Raw genomic sequence first — 20,227 nt, forward strand, 5'->3', positions numbered from 1 at the left:
AGAATATGATGGTTCTTCTGCGGAAGTGCCTCTTAGCGAAAGTCTAAACCGACATTAGGAAATCTTCTGTTTATCTGCCAGAGACCTTTTATCGCCAGTCCTCTGTTGCTCTTCCGGTTAACATTCCTGTGCGTACTGAAAGATGTGGTAGCTCGCCATTCCACAACCACGGTTCCTGAGCACCTAACATGTGGCATATGTTCATTTTTATTTTTCAAAATTTACACGGAGCTTTTCTGCCCTGTAAAGCGCCACCAAGGCAGTTCACACCTCAAACGTACATAATAAAACAAAAACCTATTACAATCAATCAGCGGTCTGATGAGTGGGCGGGAATAGCTGGGATTATGCCACCAGGGATATAATTTTATTGTTGCTGTAATTTTAGTGTAAACAGGTCGGTCAATCAATCAATCAATCATCAATCAAGGAAGGAAGGGAGGAAGGGTCCTCTGGTCCAGCCCTCCAACGTCAGAAAATGCTTTTTAATATTTACGTGTAACCTGCTTTCCTGTAATGTGTATCCATTGCTTCTAGTTTAAGGTGACCAGATTTTAACACTGGTAAAGCGGGACACCATTGACTGGGGGGGGGGGGGGTTCTTGATTTAAAAATGTGGCTTCTATGGAGCAACAAAAATTTTCATAGAACGCATAGAACGCAAAAATAGTATTGTAGTTTATATTTTTTTACTTGCAACATAAGTAGAAGACGAAGAAGAAGAGTTGGTTCTTATATGCCGCTTTTCCCTACCTGAAGGAGGCTCAAAGCGGCTTACAGTCACCTTCCCTTTCCTCTCCCCACAACAGACACCCTGTGGGGTGGGTGAGGCTGAGAGAGCCCTGAGATCACTGCCCAGTCAGGACAGTTTTATCAGTGCCGTGGCGAGCCCAAGGTCACCCAGATGGTTGCATGTGGGGGAGCGCAGAATCGAACCCGGCATGCCAGATTACAAGTCCGCACTCCTAACCACTCCACCAAACTGGCTCTCAAGTACAATTTCCCAGGTGCCTCCAGATGTCCCTCCAAAAGTGGGACAATCTGGTCACCTTATTCTAGTTCTTGTCTCCAAACCTGCAGTAAACAAATTAGCTTCCTCTTCAACATGTCTGCCTTTTACGTAATGAAACACAGCTAACATATCACCCCTTGCCTTACTCTTCCCATAGCTACACAGACCCAACTCTCTCCACCTCTCTCCGTAAGGCCTGGATTCCAACCCCTCCGCCATCCTAGTGGCCCTTTTCTGAAGACGCTCCAACTTGTCAATATCCTTCTTGAACTGCAGTGCCCGGAACTGAACACAATATTCCAAACAAGGTCTACGCAATGTGGCATTTCCTTTGCACTAAATTCTATGCTCTAACCCCAACCTTTTTATCACCGGGGACCACTCACCGGGGACCACTCAACACCTTTTACTGAGGGCCGGTGGGGGGGTACTTTACTCCTCTACCCTCAACCACTGCCCTAACGCTCTCTGATTGCTATGGTAATGTTTAAACACCCCTTCAAAATAAGATACAGACACACCACAACAATGAAGTATGTTGTAAAGGGCTGGGGGGGATGAAGTAAAAGGCCGGGGGGGGGGTGAAGTAAAGGGCCGGGGGGGGGGAGAAGGCGTCCTTCAGGGCCCACCTCCAATTAGTCGAAGGACCACATGTGGTCCGCAGCCCACAGGTTGGAGATCGCTACTCTAAGCAATGCAGCCTAGTATTTTACTAGCCTGCCACATTGTACACCAGACCTCCTAAGTCACATGTTTGACTATCAAGCCAGGTATCCCCTGTCTTATATTTACCCATCGTATTATTATTACTCAAATGTAATACTTGACACTTCGCCCTGTTAAAAACCTTTCCGTTGTCTGTGGCCCAATTTCTCAACCGATCCAGATCTCACTGAATAGTAGTCCTTCCCTCTGCGGTATTAGCCGCCCCCCCCCCCAAATTTAGTGATCTGCAGATCTGATCAACATACCCTCACCCAGATCGTTAATGAAAATGTTAAACAATACTGGCCCCAGCACAGAACCCTGTGTTACACCACTGGTCTCCTCCCTTCAAGATGAAGATCAGGGGTAGTCAACCTGTGGTCCTCCAGATGTCCATGGACTACAATTCCCATGAGCCCCTGCCAGCGAACGCTGGCAGGGGCTCATGGGAATTGTAGTCCATGGACATCTGGAGGACCTCAGGTTGATTACCCCTGATGAAGATGATCCACTGATGAGCATCCTTTGGGTCCTATCAGCCAGCCTACGACAAATCCATTTGATTGTGACTTTATCTGTCCCCCTTTTTAACTAACTTTCTCACAAGAATATTGCGGGGAATTTATCAGAGGCTTTACTAAAATCAAAACATACCATATCCACCGCATTTCTTGCATCTACTAAACTAGACACTCTATCAAAAAAGAAACAAGATTAGTGCTAACTTTTATTAAGTGCAACATGAAGCGCTTACACACTTGCCTATTTAATGATCTATTCCAAAACATTTCCTGGAACCGATGATCTGGATCAATTCCCACCTGAGAAGACAACTATTGAGATTTATGGTGATCTATGGTATTTGCTTCAGTTACAGGCATATTATGGGACACAACCAGAGGCAAAGAGGTGTTCCTGAAGGACAGCAGATCCACAACACAGCCTCGCAATATTACACACACACACACACGCACAAAATCACCCAGAGATAATCTCGGATTTTTTCTCTTTTGCACTTTTTTCCAATTCTGTATCTCATTAAGTATAACAACTTTAAAAACCATACTCCATAATGCTGTGCCTTTGTCCTGGTTCCAATCCCCCCCCCCCCCAAACACACCCTCAGCTGCTACTTAACAAGAACAACACCCAGGAAATCCATTCAGGGGACTTCTGCCTCCTCAACTAGCAGAGCACCAAGTACCCAATCCCCTTCCCTTGGCTTCCCAATTACTTGTCTCTGGACTAGGAAGCATCCATCTGTTTGTTATTCTTATGGAATGACAAGTGCTACCTTGCAGAGAAAGCCCCCCAGAATCATCGATGTTCCTGGAAACAGCAGCAAGTCCACAGCATTTGCAGGATTCCTAGACATTCTCTATTAAAGTCTACGGGCATTTCGCCCAAGTGTAAACACCTAGGCACAAAGGTCACATTACTGTTGATCTGAAACGTCTTTATGATTAAAAGCCCAAGCTGCTTATCTGTAGTCTTGTCATCAGGAAATAACTTCCAGCAAAAACCCCATTAAGCAATTTAATACGTCCTTGCTGACAAGTTAACAAAAGCAAATTGGACTCCGATACAAAGAGCACCAGGAGGGGAGGGTGTGCTGCATGGACCTAACCTCTACCTCAGCTAGCTCCCCCACCCCGGCAGCGGAAAGCAGAGCCAACAAGCTTAATGCCGTGCTTATACCAGGAATAAAACTTCATTGCTTAGGGCTGATCCTGCGTAGAGCAGGGGGTTGGACTAGATGGCCTGTATGGCCCCTTCCAACTCTATGATTCTATCATTCTATGATTCTATGACTAGATGGCCTGTATGGCCCCTTCCAACTCTATGATTCTATCATTCTATGATTCTGTGACTAGATGGCCTGTATGGCCCCTTCCAACTCTATGATTCTGTGATTCTATGATTCTATTGGTGCCACTGGACTCAAACTTTGTTCTGCTGCTCCAGAATAACACCACTGCCCACCTGTTACTATTAGAGTTATGTATAACCTGAATCCCTAACATTTTGCGGTGGTTGTTGCTGCTCCCTCCCGTGGCAGCCATTTTGTGTTTGTGGCCCCTATTGTGTCAGAATTCCAAAGGTTCCCTAGAGATTACGGATTTAGATTCCACCATCCCTGATTTAGAGCCTCTTGTGGCGCAGAGTGGTAAGGCAGCAGACATGCAGCCTGAAAGCTCTGCCCATGAGGCCGGGAGTTCGATCCCAGCAGCCGGCTCAAGGTCGACTCAGCCTTCCCTCCTTCCGAGGTCGGTAAAATGAGGACCCAGCTTGCTGGGGGGTAAACGGTAATGACTGGGGAAGGCACTGGCAAACCACCCCGTATTGAGTCTGCCATGAAAACACTGGAGGGCGTCACCCCGAGGGTCAGACATGACTCGGTGCTTGCACAGGGGATACTTTTACCTTTTTATCCCTGATTTAGCTTTATCTGTCTGGAGCCCCAAAGTGCCTTACAACGCCCTTCTCCTCCTGCAGTGTGATACTGGTTAGACTGAGAAAGTGGCTGGCCTAAAATCACCCAGTGAGCGTTTGTGGCTGAATGGGAATTTGAGCCTGAGTCTCCCAGGTGATAGTTGACATTCCCTAACCACACCACGCTGGCATTATTAAATAGTGATGTCAGAACCCTGTCGTTTCTGCCATTATTTAGGGATGTTTATTTAGCGGGATGTTTATTTAGCTGTGGGGGTTGTGGTAACCTGTCCAGTATGCCTTATGCTCTCTTTATTGCCCTTTATTGCCCTGATACGCCTTCCTGCATTCCTCCCCTCCCTTCTCACCTCTGCCCTTTTCACCCCCTCTGAAACGCAGCCTTGGGAACTCTCTGTCAGGTTGTTGAGGCTATTTTACGTTCTCCCGCTTTCTCTGGATTCCCACAGGAGAAGAAGAAGAAGAAGAAGAAGAAGAAGAAGAAGAAGAAGAAGAAGAAGAAGAAGAAGAAGAAGAAGAAGAAGAGGAAGAGGAAGAGGAAGAGGAAGAGGAAGAGGAAGAGGAAGAGGAAGAGGAAGAGGAAGAGGAAGAAGAGTTGGTTCTTATATGCCGCTTTTCCCGACCCGAAGGAGGCTCAAAGCGGCTTCCAGTCGCCTTCCCTTTCCTCTCCCCACAACAGACACCCTGTGGGGTGGGTGAGGCTGAGAGAGCCCTGAGATGACTGAAGAAGAAGAAGAAGAGTTGGTTCTTATATACTGCTTTTCTCTACCTGAAGGAGTCTCAAAGCAGCTTACAGTCACCTTCCCTTTCCTCTCCCCACAACAGACACCCTGTGAGGTGGGTGAGGCTGAGAGAGCCCTGATATTCCCGCTCTGTCAGGACAGTTTTATCAGTGCTGTGACTAGCCCAAGGTCACCCAGCTGGCTGCATGTGGGGGAGGGCAGAATCGAACCCGGCATGCCAGATTAGAAGTCCGCACTCCTAACCGCTACACCAAACGGGCTCTCAGGGGTGGGAAGCAGGGTCCGAGATATCTGTGGTGGACCCATACTCCTTGCCTCAGTTTCAACAATGCCTTGTTGAGAGTGCTTTCTTACTCAATAAATGAAATCTTTTGCTTCAAAGCAAGAGTTTGCTTTTCCGGGTAACTGAAGATCCTCACATTAAATGATCGCCCTCTCTTGAATTATTAAAAGATATCGTTTTTATGCCGGGTCCAGGGGAAATTAAAACGGCACACAGAAACATGGCAGAGCAGGATCAGAAACACGCCTTTCAAAAAATGAAGGCTGTTTTGCTGCGTAACGGCTTCTCAATTCATCCTGAACTGGAAAGGCGAAACGGGAGACGGGGACTTGCTGCTGGTGCCAGATGATAATTTAATGAGCGGTATATCAGTTACCAGCATTTCCTCCACAAGTTACTGGAACGGGGAGGGGAAAGGGCAAAACAAACTATATTTTTACCTCAAGATCAACACGAGGAAGGCCTCTGTTATTTCAGCACAAACAATAGGGTTGTGGTGGAGAGGCCCCTCCTTGCTCCTGGATCTGCTGTTTTGATTTCGCTCCTGGGAATGGAGAAGTGAGCCATTGCAGATAGAATCATAGAATCATAGAATCCTAGAGTTGGAAGGGCCCATAGAGGCCATCTAGTCCAACCCCCTGCTCAACGCAGGATCAGCCCTAAGATGAGAGGACATCCAAAGTTACATCAACTACAGGGCCCGTAGCCAGCCTGGGCTGAGGCAGCTGCATTGGTTGCCAGTTGGGGCCCGGATCAGGTTCAAGGTCTTGGCGTTGACCTTAAAGGCCCTTCCCGGTCTGGGACCCCCATACCTGAGAGACCATCTTCTGCCCTGTAGGGCCTTGGGCTCTGCAGGCATCAACTGATTGATCGTCCCTGGCCCCTGGGCTTCAGCAAATCAGCCCCTTCGTCGTCCGATCGCTCCTGGCGCAGCGAGTGCCGCACTGTGTGTGTGTGGGGGGGGAGAGGGAGGCACCTCCCTCCCCTCCCGTGGCCCGGTACCAAGGGTTTCACGGCCCGGTACCATTCCGCGGCCCGGGGATTGGTGACAGCATCCAGAATAAATATCTGTTCAGCCAGTGCTTGAGGATCGCCAGTGAGGGGGAGCTCCCCACCTCCTTAGCCGGCAGATTCCACTGCTGAAGTGCTCTGAGAAAAGTTTTGTCCTGATAGCTAGCCAATTCGCTGGCAGGGGCTCCTGGGAATTGTAGTCCATGGGCATCTGGAGGGCCGCAGTTTGACTACCCCTGGCCTAGATCATGCTGATCATCCTCCTGTGCCTATTCGGACAGCCCTAAAGGCAGTAAGCCTGGCTGTGCTAATTGATCAGCTGCACCTGATCAATTAGCCGCAGGTTCCAAGCAACCAAGTCCAAAATTATGTTAAAAGCTGAGGGAATGCCCACCAGTGTCTAGCCTATTAAAGTTAATACCAAAGGACAAATTTCTTCCCATTATGATCATGTGGAAATATGCTACAGGTTACTTTCCCAAAGTCTGCCAGGAATCACATGCACTTACTAACAGCCATGCTAAAGGCCAAAAAAAGGATGGCAGGAAGGAAGACACAGGGACCAAACCCTAGGAAGATCGGTTGGGGGACTTGGGAATGTTCAGCCTGGAGAAAAGGAGGTTGAGAGGGGACATGGTAGCCCCCTTTAAGTATTTGAAAGGTTGTCACTTGGAGGAGGGCAGGAGGCTGTTTCTGTTGGCTGCAGAGGAGAGGACACGCAGTAATGGGTTTAAACTTCAAGTACAACGATATAGGCTAGAGATCAGGAAAAAGTCAGAGTAGTTCAGCAGTGGAATAGGCTGCCTAAGGAGGTGGTGAGCTCCCCCTCACCGGCAGTCTTCAAGCAAAGGTTGGATACACACTTTTCTTGGATGCTTTAGGATGCTTTGGGCTGATCCTGCGTTGAGCAGGGGGTTGGACTAGATGGCCTCTATGGCCCCTTCCAACTCTATGATTCTATGATTCTATGATTCTATGATTCTATGATCTTTGTGTATCTGCTTCTGTGTAAAATAAATTGGAGAAGAAGAGAAAGGAGGATGCTTCCCAAGCCATTAAGCCTTCCCCTGTTTCACTACTCAAGGGTCTCCTATGCTGTTGTCTACAGTTTTATCCTGATTATATTTTTCTTTTCTACAATGGTAACATGGTAACGGAAGCCTAGTTTCAAACAGCAAAACCAAGCGGGTTTTCTCCTTTTCCTTTCCTGCATGACCCAGGTTCAAATCCTGCCTGCATACGTATGCAATTTATCTTTCATACTGATGGAACCATATGATCTCTGGCATGCCTTTCTGTCCCTTGGATTTTACCCTACCCTTTTCAAGAACTTTTACTTTTACAAAGTTATGGCTTTTAACATTAGCAATTAATAATCAACCTTCTTTGCATCTCCCCCACGCCCCGGTCAGTCCAATATGTGGCTTTCACTTCCTTATTGGCAAAATCTCCAAAGACGGCTTGTGCAATTAATATTCATTTAAAATACGGTGAACAAAAGCAAGTTCAGGAAGAGAAGGGCGTCCGGCCATACACATTAAGAAGCAGAGTTGGTTTTTCTACCCCGCTTTTCACTACCCAAAGGAGTCTCAAAGCGGCTTACAGTCACCTCTCCCCACAACAGACACCCTCTGAGGAATGTGAGGCTGGGAGAGCTCTGATGGAACTGCTCTGTGAGAACAGCTCTAACAGGACTGTAACTAGTCCAAGGTCACCTAGCAGGCTGCAAACTGGGGCGTGTAAAACCATACGGTCTTCTGAAGGAATAAATTCCATCCAGTTTTTCGTCACTTTCAAAATTTTAGTACAGATGAATTAGCTCAGCACCCAGGCTGCTCCAAACTCAGTGGAAAGTAATTTCAAAGGCTGCTTTTGCAAATCTATAGAAGACAACAACACATTAAGTAGCTCTCAGGAGTTCAAGCCTGAAGCCAGATCCATCCCTGCTAAATGAAGAGTATCTGAAAGGCGGGGAGCCACTGGCCCCGGTGTCCATCTACTAACACCAATGAAATAGACAACATTATAACCCGCCAACATTCTGGACCAAGAAATGTGATTTATGGAGGTATATTTATATTTATGACGCAGAGACCTCAGGCCCACATCGGAGGGGCCCTTGTCCTCAGTGGTTAGAGGCCAGCTTCCTATTTGCTGTGTGCTGCTTCAGAGGCCCAGGAGAGAAATCCAAGCCTGGAACTTTTCTTCTGAAGCCGGGGAACAACCCTTCCTCACGGGTTGCCAGAGACCCTTGGAAACAGGGAGAAGGAACTGACCACAGCCCTGAACACCCCCAAGATTTGTAAATGATCCCATTAATATTCTAATTTGTCCTGCACTGTACAAGGACACCCCTCACGGCCCTCGATCACCCAGGAGACCCAGGTTTGAACCCCCAGCCCAGGCCTCAGCACAAACTTGTGAGGATAAAATGGGGGAGACAATGTTGCAAGCCACTCGGGGTCCCCACTGAGGAAAAACCCACAGTACAAGCATCTACGTGAATAAATGTCAACAACTAAATATGCCGCATGTCCCCCCTAACAGAACAGAGGAAAACTAGCAATCAAGAAGGAAGGAAGAAGGACAGAGAACATGAAAGAAGGAAAAGGAGAAAAGTGGAAAGTGGAAGAAATATATTCATGTTTTCCTCAATACAACTTCCTATGGAAGCCCCAGTTGTGCCATTTGAAATGAGCTGTATCCCGCAAGCACTTCAGCTACGAGCCTCCTTGTCTTTAAGGCATCACAGGGCTCTGTTTGTTTCTGTGGTGACAACAGACCAAGATACAACCTGTCTAGACCCACAGTCTAAAACTTGCACACCTTTCCTGGCCGGGCTAAGGAAGAGACTCAGATAAAGGAACTGTATTTCCCAGGCAAGCTCAACACGTGATGGTTGTAATTTCAGAACAGAAGCACTTGAAACAGAAGGCTGTGTGTGTGTGTGTCTGCAACCATGTGTTTGTGTGTGTGCGGGGGGGGGACAGAAACCACTACAATAAGACAAGAGCTGGTGGAAAGGGAAGGATAAGGAACATCTCTTTTAAGACCATGGAGAGACAGGAAGAATTCCAGTGCTTACCACAACCATGGAGTTCAAAATGAGTCTTCCGAGACGGAGAACTGGTGGATACGGCACTGCCTGAAACATTGAAGAGACCCCAAAAGCGCAGCTGAAACCATCCTGAGCCCTCCGGCTGCTGTTCCTTTCCCAGGACGGGGCTGGCCCAGGTGAGGGGCAGGGCGGAGGTGGCGTCCTGTTGCTAGCAGAACAGCAGGTGCTGACACTTAAGCCTCTCGGACTCCCAGGAACCCATTCTGCGTGAGCGTCTCCCGAAGGCACACGGCACGGGGACACTCGGTCTCTGGCCGGTCTCCTGATCCTGAAAGAGAGCCAGGGAGCCCAGGACTGAAGTTGGCTGGAGTTCTGCCAAACACGCCCCTCAGTTCTCCCTCTCCTTGCAGATTTCTTCTTCCCTCTTCCTGGCTGTCCTTAATCTCCCTGAAGCATTTTGCGGTGTTTGTTTGAGCGCGATTGCTGGTTAATTCATTTGCCCCAGTCAGGACGGTGGTGACTAATTTTCAACCCTCCACACGCACACACATACACACAAAGGACACACAATTCAGCAGACGGGCACGCCCTGTGACTTTCACAGGGAGTCGGATCAGAGTTGTTACATTCCCGTTCCCGGCCAGGGATCAGAAGCGACTAACTGCTGTGCTCCCAAAGGCGCTGAGGCATTTAGCCCGTGCCGTTCATTTGCGATTCAAATTCCTCCGTGCTAAAAAATTCCAAGTCTGCACAGGCGCCTTAACGCAAATCATGGCCAGTATAATCCATGAATGTGCCCCTGTGAAACAAAACACTGCAACGTACCTGGCGCCGCCTGGGTTCTCGGTCCTGCCCCAGTCTCGGATCCATGCCAGGGAGGAGGGCTGGCAGTCCCACCTGTCGGCTGCCATAGACGAGATCACCCCTAGATATCCTCAATCGTGTTCCTTGGTATTTCGGGGAGCTCCGGGAGAGGATAAGGGAAGTGAGATGACTAGAGCAAGTGTGGCAGAAAACGTCCTTGGCTGGGATGCAACTTACCATCACGCCCCAGGCCAGGAATTTGGGTGTGATCTTGGATGCCTCGCTGACTATGGCGGCTCAGGTCAAAACAGTAGCCTGCCAGGCGTTGGAAGAACCAGCTCTTCTTCTTCTTCTTCTTCTCCTTCTCCTTCTCCTTCTTCTTCTTCGGGGAACGGGATGAAAGAACTCTAAAAGATTATCACAGCTCAGTCAGAATGAGGTCGGTCTGACGGAGACATCAAAATCAAAGACGGAGGACACGTCATGCAGACCTTCTAATGAGAAACCAAAGGACGTATTTTTGTCAGCTCTCGAGCGAAAGTTGTACTTCCTGCTTCTAACAATTCAAACGCCCCTCCTCAATTAATCCTGATGAGAAGCTTTTGATTTCATACTTAAAAAAAGAAAAGAAAAAGGAACCCCCTTCTAAATAAAGATACGAACACGTATGGCTCAGGAAAAGACGTGGGAGGTGCATGGATTTCGAGCATAGTGACGCCCACCTAGTTCAGGTGAATTGACATCTCAAACTAGTTCCTGATGGCAGTGCCTTCACTGGACATGCAAGGCTGCAAGGGGCCATCCAGGCCATGTAGTCCAACCCCCTGCTTGAATGTAGGTTCAGCCTAAAGCATCCAGGATAAGTGTCCGGCCTCTGCTTCCAGACCACCGGTGAGGGGGAGCTCACCACCTCCTTAGGCAGCCCAGTCCACTGTTGAACTACTCTGACTGTGGATTCCACCCACCCACCCTGATATCTAGATGGAAATAGGGTTGGGACCCATTCCTGCAGGCCCTCTCCTCTGCTGCCAACAGGAACCTTTCCCTGCCCTCCTCCAAGTGACAACCTTTCAACTACTTAAAGAGGGCTATCATGTCCCCTCTCAACCTCCTCTTCTCCAGGCTGAACGTTCCCAAGTCCAGATTCAAATGGGTAGCCGTGTTGGTCTGATGTAGCACAATAAAATCGAGTGCAAGCACTCGAAATAGTCTGAGGAAGAGTACTTGCACCCGAAAGCTCACGCCTTGAATAAATCTTTGCTGGTCTTAAAGGTGCTACTAGACTCTGATTCCCCTCAGCTTTTCCTCATCTCTGTCTTCTGCACCTTCTCAGTTTTGACCACATCCTTGTTGAAGGGAGGCCTCTGGAACTGCACCAGGACTCCAGGAGGGTCTGCCCAATGCGACATGCAGGGGGACCATGACCTGTTGCGATTCTGATGAGATGCCTCTGTAGATACAGCCCGAGACTTGATTGGCCTTCTTTAACTGGGGCACCAACATTACATTTGAGTCATGGCATTGAATTCCGAAGCTGTTGGCGTCCCTTCCTGACTCGGCCCCCACCTTCTCTTCTGGGGTCACCAGAGCGACCCCCCCCCCAGGGACGGATTCTCCAGCAGAGGAAAGCTCCAGGACCCATTGTGATGCGGGCTCAGAACGGGGCTTTCCATGGGGCGCCCAGGGCCCAACCGTCATTTGAGGCCAAGATTATGAAAATGGAGGCCGACCTTGTAAGTAGGACCTTAACTTAATGCTTATAGTTGAGAGGGGTGGGGGGAGGGGGGAATAGAAAGGGCCGTTTGGTGCCAGGAAGGGGCTGGGCAGGCAGGGCAGCGGAGGGGAGGGGAGGGGAAGCCGTGCCTGTCCTCCCTCCCTGGCATCTTGCCCTCAGGCTGCCCCCAGGCAGGAAATTCACCAATCCCCATTTCTTCCTGCAGGTGCTAGAAGACATTGAGGAGGATATATGGAGTGTGGTAAGTTTTCCAGGGGGTTTATGTTGGGCAGACCCCAGGGGCAAAGTGGGGTTGACGGGTCAGAGGGACAATGTCTAACGCTTTTTTTCTTCTCTCCTTTCCAACAGGATAGTGACTTATCGCTGGATCGTGCATCAACTCCCAGTGGGTTCGTCTCCAGCTGGGCCTCTGGAGACGGATCCACTGGGTCATCTAGTGGAATAACATTTGTGGTAAGTCCAGCTCAGCCCCCAGCCCCCGTCCTGCCCGTGAGGCCCCCTCCCTGAATCCCCCTCTCTGGCCTTTATCACAGGCTGATTGGTGCCCCTCTCTTTTGCCCACAGGCACAGTCCGAGGAGGTTGAGCAGGAGGAGGAGGAAGAAGAAGAGGAGGAGGAAGAAGAAGAGGAGGAGGAGGAGAAAGAAGAGGAAGAAGAAATAGAACAAATCATTCTGAGCCCGGAGCCCTCTGCAGCCGGCCCTCCACCAGCCCCACCCCGCATTGCCTGGGCCGCCCCGCAAGCGGCCCAGGGGTGCTGGGTGGGGCTACGCCGCCGGCTGCGGAGGGGCCTCCGGCGGCTCTTGGCCACTTGTAGATTTTGTAAATAGTTCTGTTTTATTATAAAGTTTTGTTCTTATTATAAAGCATCTTTGTGTTTTCTTCTAGGCCTTGTCAATTTTCAGGGAAATCCCTGGAGATTTACGGGCTGCATCCCGGGGAAGGGGGTTTAGGAGGAAGAGGGTGTATAAATTGTTTAACCTGACGTATAGAGTGTGGTTTTTGGCCTTCTTGGCTGAAGAATCGTAGAATCCTGGAGTGGGAAGGGACCTCCAGGGTCATCTAGTCCAACCCCCTGCAGAAAGCAGGACATTCACCACTCCCTGCCCACATACAGCGACCCTAGTTCCAAACCCCCCAAAACAATACAAAATTATTATAACAACAAGGTGAGAACAGGAAAGCCGGTCGGCCCTTTTTGGAAACGCTTCTGTTAAGCTCTTGGAAGGCTAAAAAGGCAGAGCGGGACACAGAAACGGCTGAAAATCACAGCGCTTCAGGGATGGTAGGACCACGGAGTTGGGAGGTAACTCCAGGGTCATCTAGTCCCACCCCCTGCAGAACGCAGGAAACTCACAACTCCCTGCCCACCCATGGTGACCCCAATTCCATGCCCAGACCCTAATTCCCTTCTGACCACCCCCTTAAAGGTAAAGGTATCCCCTGTGCAAGCACCGAGTCATGTCTGGCCCTTGGGGTGACGCCCTCCAGAACTTCGCTCGGGGGACGAGGGAGGCCTGCATTTCTCCTCCTGACTGCAAACTGGGCAGCAGAGGGGTTGGACTAGATGACCCTGGGGGTCCCAGCCAGCTCAGAGCCCCTGCAAACGAAGGCCACTGCCTGAGCAGGGGGTTGGACTAGATGACCCAGGAGGTCCCTTCCAACTCTAGGATTCTATGAAGGGTGCTCTACAATGCCGCATAAACAACAGAGCCAGTTGTGCTCTGCTGGTGCTGGTGCTACGGGCCTTTAAAGCAGGCCCTTTAGCAGCCCTTTAACGGGCCCTTAAGTACTTAAAGCATGCCTGGCTCCACAAGTAAGATTGGTAACATGTATGTGTGTGTGTGGGAGGGGGGGGTTGTATCAGGGGGTCCTCATAACCTGAAACCATTATTTAGTTCGTGCATAACTATGGCTCTGTGGACATCACACGTCCCGTTCACAAGCTAGCTGTTTGGTTTCCTCCTTCATTTCACTCCTGACTGTTTCCTAGCCTTGGAAAGGTTTCACTTGTTAATTCATTTACTCCAGGTTCCTCCCCACCCCAAAAAAAAGAAATAGGAAGGGGGGCTAAGTTTAGGCACCTGACATTATTTTTGCCACTTCTGTGGTCTGAGGAAAAAATCCCTTTTCCCATGGGCAGAATTCAGCATTTGGATCCTAATAAGGACAGCGAACGAGAGAGAATCAGCAAGGATCGATCCACGCCGTTCTCCAAGGCTCTCTCCTGGCAGAAGAAGGAAGGCAGGGGAAGGTCTTTTAACCACCCACACCCGATGCATATTTCATTTGTCTTTCTTTTTTAAAGCAAGCAAGCCCACATGCAAATCCCTTAAGGTATATAAAAGGAGATGGCGAACGAAGGGGCCCCAGTGACAAACGCCATTTCCAAGGTTGTGTAAAATATGATTCAGAGCTATAATTAAATATAACAAAGAGACGTGGTACCTGCAGCTAGGGAACTTACATAACGGGAGAAAAAGGGACGCGCTTTATGGGCGGCCTTCCCCCCCCCCCCCATTCTGAACCTCACACAGGTCCAAGAAGCCAGGGACAATCTGTTGTGAAGCTCGACTCGCAGTCTGAATTTTTTACTTGGGAACGGAAAAGGGATCAGCTTTCAGTCGCATTCCCTGCTCCGCGCAGTGCGTCCTTTGGACTGCTGGACACGTGGAGATGAATATTTCCCCCTCTTTCTCTGCATCCTCCCCCCCCCCCCCCCGGAGAATCAATCTGAAGCTGAGATCTGGACCAGGGGAAATTCCATCCGGAAATGTGTCAAGGTTTCTTCTGACTTCTCAACCCCCTTCCCATGTAGGAAAAAAACAAATCTGAGAGGATTACGGTATCTGGGGTACTTGAGGCTGATCCTCAAGTATGGCCCCTTCCCTCCTCTAGGATTCCTTGATCCTGCATCGAGCAGAAAAAAAGGGAAGCCGTTTGGTGCCCATTCTCAGTGACAGCCAGGAGATGTTTAGCATCTGCCTACTTAAAACCGGCAGGCCCCCTGCAAGGTCTCTGCCAGAGAGACCTCCCCTCTGCTGCTGGAGCTCTTTGGAGAGGAGATGCTGGGGGACGAACCTGGAATCTGGGCGTCTGGCTGGAAGGACAGGAAATGGGAAACACCAGCCCTGGTGTTCGTGGGAAAGGAATTGGGGAGATCAAGCTCTGTCCTGTCTGGCTTCTCCTTCGCTCAAGGTTCCCCGTCCATCTCCTCCTTCCAGCTGCTTTGCTTCCTGTCTGTTAGTATAAAACTCCCGTTTTAAGACTCCATCACGGTGGCCAAACTGGGCCTCTCCAGATGTCCGTGGACTACAATTCCCACGAGCCCCAGCCAGCCAGGATTTCATGAACAGAGATGACTATCTCAGTTGTCTTAAATTCTCAAATTTTAGCCAAGCACTAATGACAGCCTTGAAACGACATTTCACGGCCCCACTGACTTTCCCTGGCCGGCAGAAAGGACGGGGTGAAGGGCTCCCTAGAAGGGGAGATGCCCCTGGGAGGCACTGCACCCCCTCCTTTCTGCCGGCCAGGGAAGATGGTGCCCTTGGGGGGCACTCCACTTCTGCTGTCTGTGGCTTTTTGCAGTTTGCCCTCTGGGAGGCCATTCACCCCTTCCTTTCTGCCAGCTGGGGAGACTGAATTGAGCTCCCTTCTCCAGCCCCATCTGAAGGGACTGCACAAAACAGCTGAAACGCCTCCCCGTCGCTCAGCTATTTTTGTGGGTTTGGCATAGAGCAGAAAGGAGGGGTTTAAGGGGACCAGGAGCTCTTTAAACCCCTCCTATCTGCTCCCTCCACAAATGAACACGAATGGCTGAAGAAGTTCATGATGGTGGTAGACCCTCACAAGCCTCTCTCCACAAGCCACAAACAAAAGTTCACAAACCACCACACAAATCCATGGCGACTTTTGCTTCGTAGTTCAGTTTGGGCCCATCCCTATCCAGCACAGATATATTCCAAGAGCCAGTGCGATGGTGTGGTTAGAGCAGGTTCTGGGAAACCCAGGTTTGAAGCCCCGCTCGGCCCCGGAGGTTTGCTGGGTGGCCTTGGGCCAGTCCCACCATCTCAGCCTCACCTACTTCACACCTTTGTGGCGAGGACAAAATGGAGGCACGGGGGACCCTGTAAGGTGCTTTGGGATTCCACTGGGGAGAAATGAAGTAAACAAACGGGGAATTCAGGAAGAGGTTTGACGCATCTCCTTGGATGCTTTAGGATGCTTAGGGCTCACATCAAAATCACAAGATATCATAGTCCCATTGTATACGGCACTGGTCAGTCCACAGCTGGAGTACTGTGTGCAGTTCTGGAGGCCTCACTTCAAGAAGGACGTAGATAAAATTGAAAGGGTACAGAGGAGAGCGACGAAGATGATCTGGGGCCAAGGGACCAAGCCCTATGAAGATAGGTTGAGGGACTTGGGAATGTCCAGCCTGGAGAAAAGGAGGTTGAGAGGGGACATGATAGCCCTCTTTAAGTATTTGAAAGGGTGTCACTTGGAGGAGGGCAGGATGCTGTTCCCATTGGCTGCAGAGGAGAGACACTTGCTACACTGCACAGCCGAACAGTTCCAGCGTATTGCTGAAGAGATAACAAGGAGCCCTTTTGGGACCCCCTCAGCTTTCTGCAGCGGGACCCCGCAGGGCCAGACAACGGTGGGCTGAAGAGAACTGATCTCATCTGAGGCGATAAACAACACGACTTGCAGACATTGGGCAAGCCGGCTTTGTGTCTGTTAGAGGCTGGGAAGGGCCTTTAAGGTGGGAGAAAGAGATAAATTGAAGAGAGATGTTGCAGCCCTCCGCGCTTTCCCCAAGCTCCTCTGCAAGATTAGCACAATATTTAATTGCATAATGTGCCCACTTCCCCTCACAGCCAAGGCATTTCAGACAAGGGTCCCGCACCCATCTTATCCATCTCCCGTAAGTTCAGTGGGTCTACTTTTTAAGGGGGGGAAATGGGTGTTCACAGTATGGTCCTCCAGCGTTCACCCTCCAAACTCGTGCTGGCAAACGGTTGAGCTCAGACATTTCCTCTCTTCTCTGCCTTTCTTTTCCCACCGCACAGTCTCTTCCTCTGCCGTCAGGTCCAATGGATGACCTTTCCAGCCCGACGCAACCTGTGTAAGGAAAGGCATTCCTTCAAGTCTCTTTAAAATGTCTATTTATTTTCTGCTTGCCTTGAAGTTGAAAATGGCGGAAGCCGATATAAATGGAACAAAATACTTGTTTGTTGCAATTTTCTTTCGGCATCTGCAAGATTTCGCAAGAAATCCTTCACAAGCCACTGCCCTGCTACTATTTTAGCAAGCCGGCCAAAAATCTTTCCCTCTCGCTCCTGTTGAAAGGGCTAGTGGAGGCCTTCCTTGATAAATAGTTCCAGAGTTTGGGGTTTGAACAGGAAGGCTTGTTCCTCGACTTCTTGATTTTTTTACCTTTCAGTGAGACACAAGAAAGGACAAGCCATCACCCAACAGTATCAAATCTAAACATTTGGAAGAGGAGTATCAAGACCTTGTGTACCTGCTTCCTTGATCTTGACCAGTTTCATGAATTTTGACCTGTTCCACGTTTTTATGCTTTGGCTCAGTGATGTTTGTTTAACCTGTTGTTTAAGGTAAAGGTAAAGGTATCCCCTGTGCAAGCACCGAGTCATGCCTGACCCTTGGGGTTACGCCCTCCAGCGTTTTCTTGGCAGACTCAATACGGGGTGGTTTGCCAGTGCTTTCCCCAGACATTACCGTTTACCCCCCAGCTTGCTGGGTACTCATTTTACCGACCTCAGAAGGATGGAAGGCTGAGTCAACCTTGAGCCGGCTGCTGGGATTGAACTCCCAGCCTCATGGGCAGAGCTTCAGACTGCATGTCTGCTGCCTTAACACTCTGCGCCACAAGAGGCTCTTTTTTGTGCTCTGCTAGGACCCTGCAAATCCTTAAACTGGCTCTGGTGTGGGGGAGGAAATTCTGTCCTGTGTCCCTTCCGGGTAATGGAGAGGACCCATTGGTTGGTCATAGACTACATCAGATGCGGGAAAACTGCTTGCGTTTTGGTCTTTGTTTCGTTGGCTCCTATCCTGTTTGTCAGGATACAATCTGGACATGTAGCCAAAGGTGCAGGCGCTCCTAAAATAATTTTGCTCCCTTGGGGGGCGGGTCATTTAACGCAGATAAATCTGAAACAGACAATCTTCCTGTCAGTGCTTTAGCCATTGGTTTCTTCTAACCACGGTATTGATGGCCTGTGCTACGGCATCGAACTGCATGGTCTCTTAGGATGCCTCTGCAGCAAATTCTGCAGCCCTTTCTAACTTTAGGATTGATCTCTTAAGCATCAAAGTGTCCATGTCTGGCTCCTGAAGGACGTTGTCAGCCCAAACCATGATGGCCCTGGGGAAATTTAGGAGCAAGGCAGGGGCTCAGATTGTCAGCAAGGCTGCTTTCATGGGATTCCCTATCTCATTATTGTTGTTGTTGTTATCCACTGAATCCTTAAACGTTGTTGTTCACATCCATAGGCAACTCTGCTTCTGAATGTAAGACAACTACTGGAGCTTCTAGCGGAGGGACCTGAAGACATTTTTTTCTCATGCCTTCAAGAAACCGCTGTTGCCTGGAACTGCACATTCTGCCTTCAGCCCATAATCAGAATGGACACACCGAGGACGGTGTCCTAAAACCTCTAGCATTAAAATTGGCTGAAGATGATCATCTAGGTTTTTCTGCTGTACCCAACTGGAAGTTAAGTGAAGGGAAAAACACGCCTTTTCTAATTTCTAGAAGTGTTCTGGCTGGAAAGTCCTAGAATTACTCTAGGAATTTTCTGATTTGCCTCCTTCCTCTTTATCAGAGATTGTTGCAATTGATACTATGTTTGAAAGGAGCTCCTCTGCTCCCAAACCCAAGCCTGACATGGGGGGCGGGGGAGGAAGAGAACATTTCAGCTCAAAGATTCCTGATGTCCAAATTTCTAGCATCCTTGTGGGCAAGATCAGTCACAGCTACCGCTTGGCCAGGTCCTCCGAGCCACAGAAAAGCCAACATGATTTTAGGTTGGAGGTGGCCCAGGCTGATCTAAAGGCCTGCGTCCTATAATCTGTGGAGGGAGGGCAGAAAAAATATGGGGAAAACCTGAGCAGCAGCCCTACTGGAATTTCCCCAAACTGGGGGATCCAGCAGGAAAGGCCTCAGAAAGGCTTGCGGGAGGGGAGAATGCTCTACTGCAGGGGGAGTCAACCTGTGGTCCCAAAGGTCAGATGGGGTGTTTCTTCAAGGCTTTGCCATCTCAGAAAGCAGAGCTAGGCTTCCTTGGGAGGTGGTGGGTTCTCCTTCCTGGGAAGTTTCTAAGTGGAGGCTAGAGAATCACCTGACAGAAAGGCTGATTTTATGAAAGGCAGATTGTGAGTGGGCAGGAAGGGATGTGCCAGTGTTTGTCTCTTGTGGTCCTTCCTGGCATACCCAGGGAAGTGCTGATTGCCACTGTGGGATGGTGGATGAATTTCCTCGAGGCTAGGCTGGATTCTGGAGATATTTGGTGGTGGTGGGCATGAAATTGGGGTCATTGTCGGTGAGCAGGTAATTGTGAGTTCCTGCATTGTGCAGAACAATATAAGCTGCTTTGGGTCCCCAAAGGGCAGGGCATAAATCAAGTAAATGAATAAAATAAATAAACAGGAACAGCAAACTTCTACACGTAACGTTGGGGCAACGCTTGGGCAAAGAGCTAAAGAGTAGTATTATAGTCTTATGGAATGGTACAATGAGTAAGATCCAGGGAGAGAAGCAAAATATAATATTACTGCCACAATTTCTTCCATAAGACCTGTTCTGCTTAAGTGACAAAGTGAATAAAGATGCCTGGTTTCATCATCTACTTAAAATTTACCCCCTCAAGCGATTATTGCATTAGCCAAAGCAGTTTACTTGGCAGTCTTGCTGCAGGGAATTAATCTTGCAGTTTTACTAGGCACACACGTCCACAGTAATTGGAATCTTCGATTGTTAACAGTCGCTCTGCATATGCATAAACAAACAAGCCATTCAAGTAAATGTTATTGCTGTGCTTAAGGCAACACAACAGGGGAATTGGCAGGTCAGTCTCAGGGCCTGGTCTCCACAACTATGTTTTTACTGTCACCACCTGCAGGACATTAAACCTAATTTGACAGTTTGTTCTCTTTCTGCCAACTGCACCAGATTCTCAACACACCCACAAGCAGAAATCCATCAACCACCTTCACTTCAGCCATTCCACAACAGCATGAGCACCACTGTATGTCCTGTGGGCATCCCACCTACATAAAACCTCACCACTCTCAGAAGGATGACTTCTGCTCCAAATTACCCCTCCCGGGGCTAAATAAGACTTTTCTTTAACTGCTGAACTGAGCTCCGACACCCAAACGCCTTAACGAGAATTCTTT

The 20,227-nt window shown here is 49.3% G+C and overlaps 1 protein-coding gene across 8 annotated transcripts in view; it reads right to left on the minus strand.

Moving 5' to 3' along the window:
* TMC5 (transmembrane channel like 5) overlaps positions 1-20,227 on the minus strand; it is a 55,725-nt gene that overhangs the window by 33,155 nt on the left and 2,343 nt on the right. For 3 of the 8 annotated variants that reach the window (XM_077316556.1, XM_077316559.1, XM_077316552.1), the window contains exons 2-4: positions 16,713-16,927; positions 10,305-10,474; positions 9,291-9,591 (exon numbers count right to left, since the gene is read on the minus strand). The gene's annotated coding sequence lies outside the window, so the exon portion shown is untranslated. Of the gene's footprint in view, positions 1-3,011; positions 3,176-9,290; positions 9,592-10,088; positions 10,228-10,304; positions 10,475-16,712; positions 16,928-20,227 lie in introns of those variants that run through there. The other 5 variants (XM_077316553.1, XM_077316555.1, XM_077316554.1 and 2 more) reach the window with 5 other exon arrangements.

The sequence above is a fragment of the Paroedura picta genome, chromosome 17, assembly GCF_049243985.1.
Source record: "Paroedura picta isolate Pp20150507F chromosome 17, Ppicta_v3.0, whole genome shotgun sequence".
Taxonomy (NCBI): Eukaryota; Metazoa; Chordata; class Lepidosauria; order Squamata; family Gekkonidae; genus Paroedura; species Paroedura picta.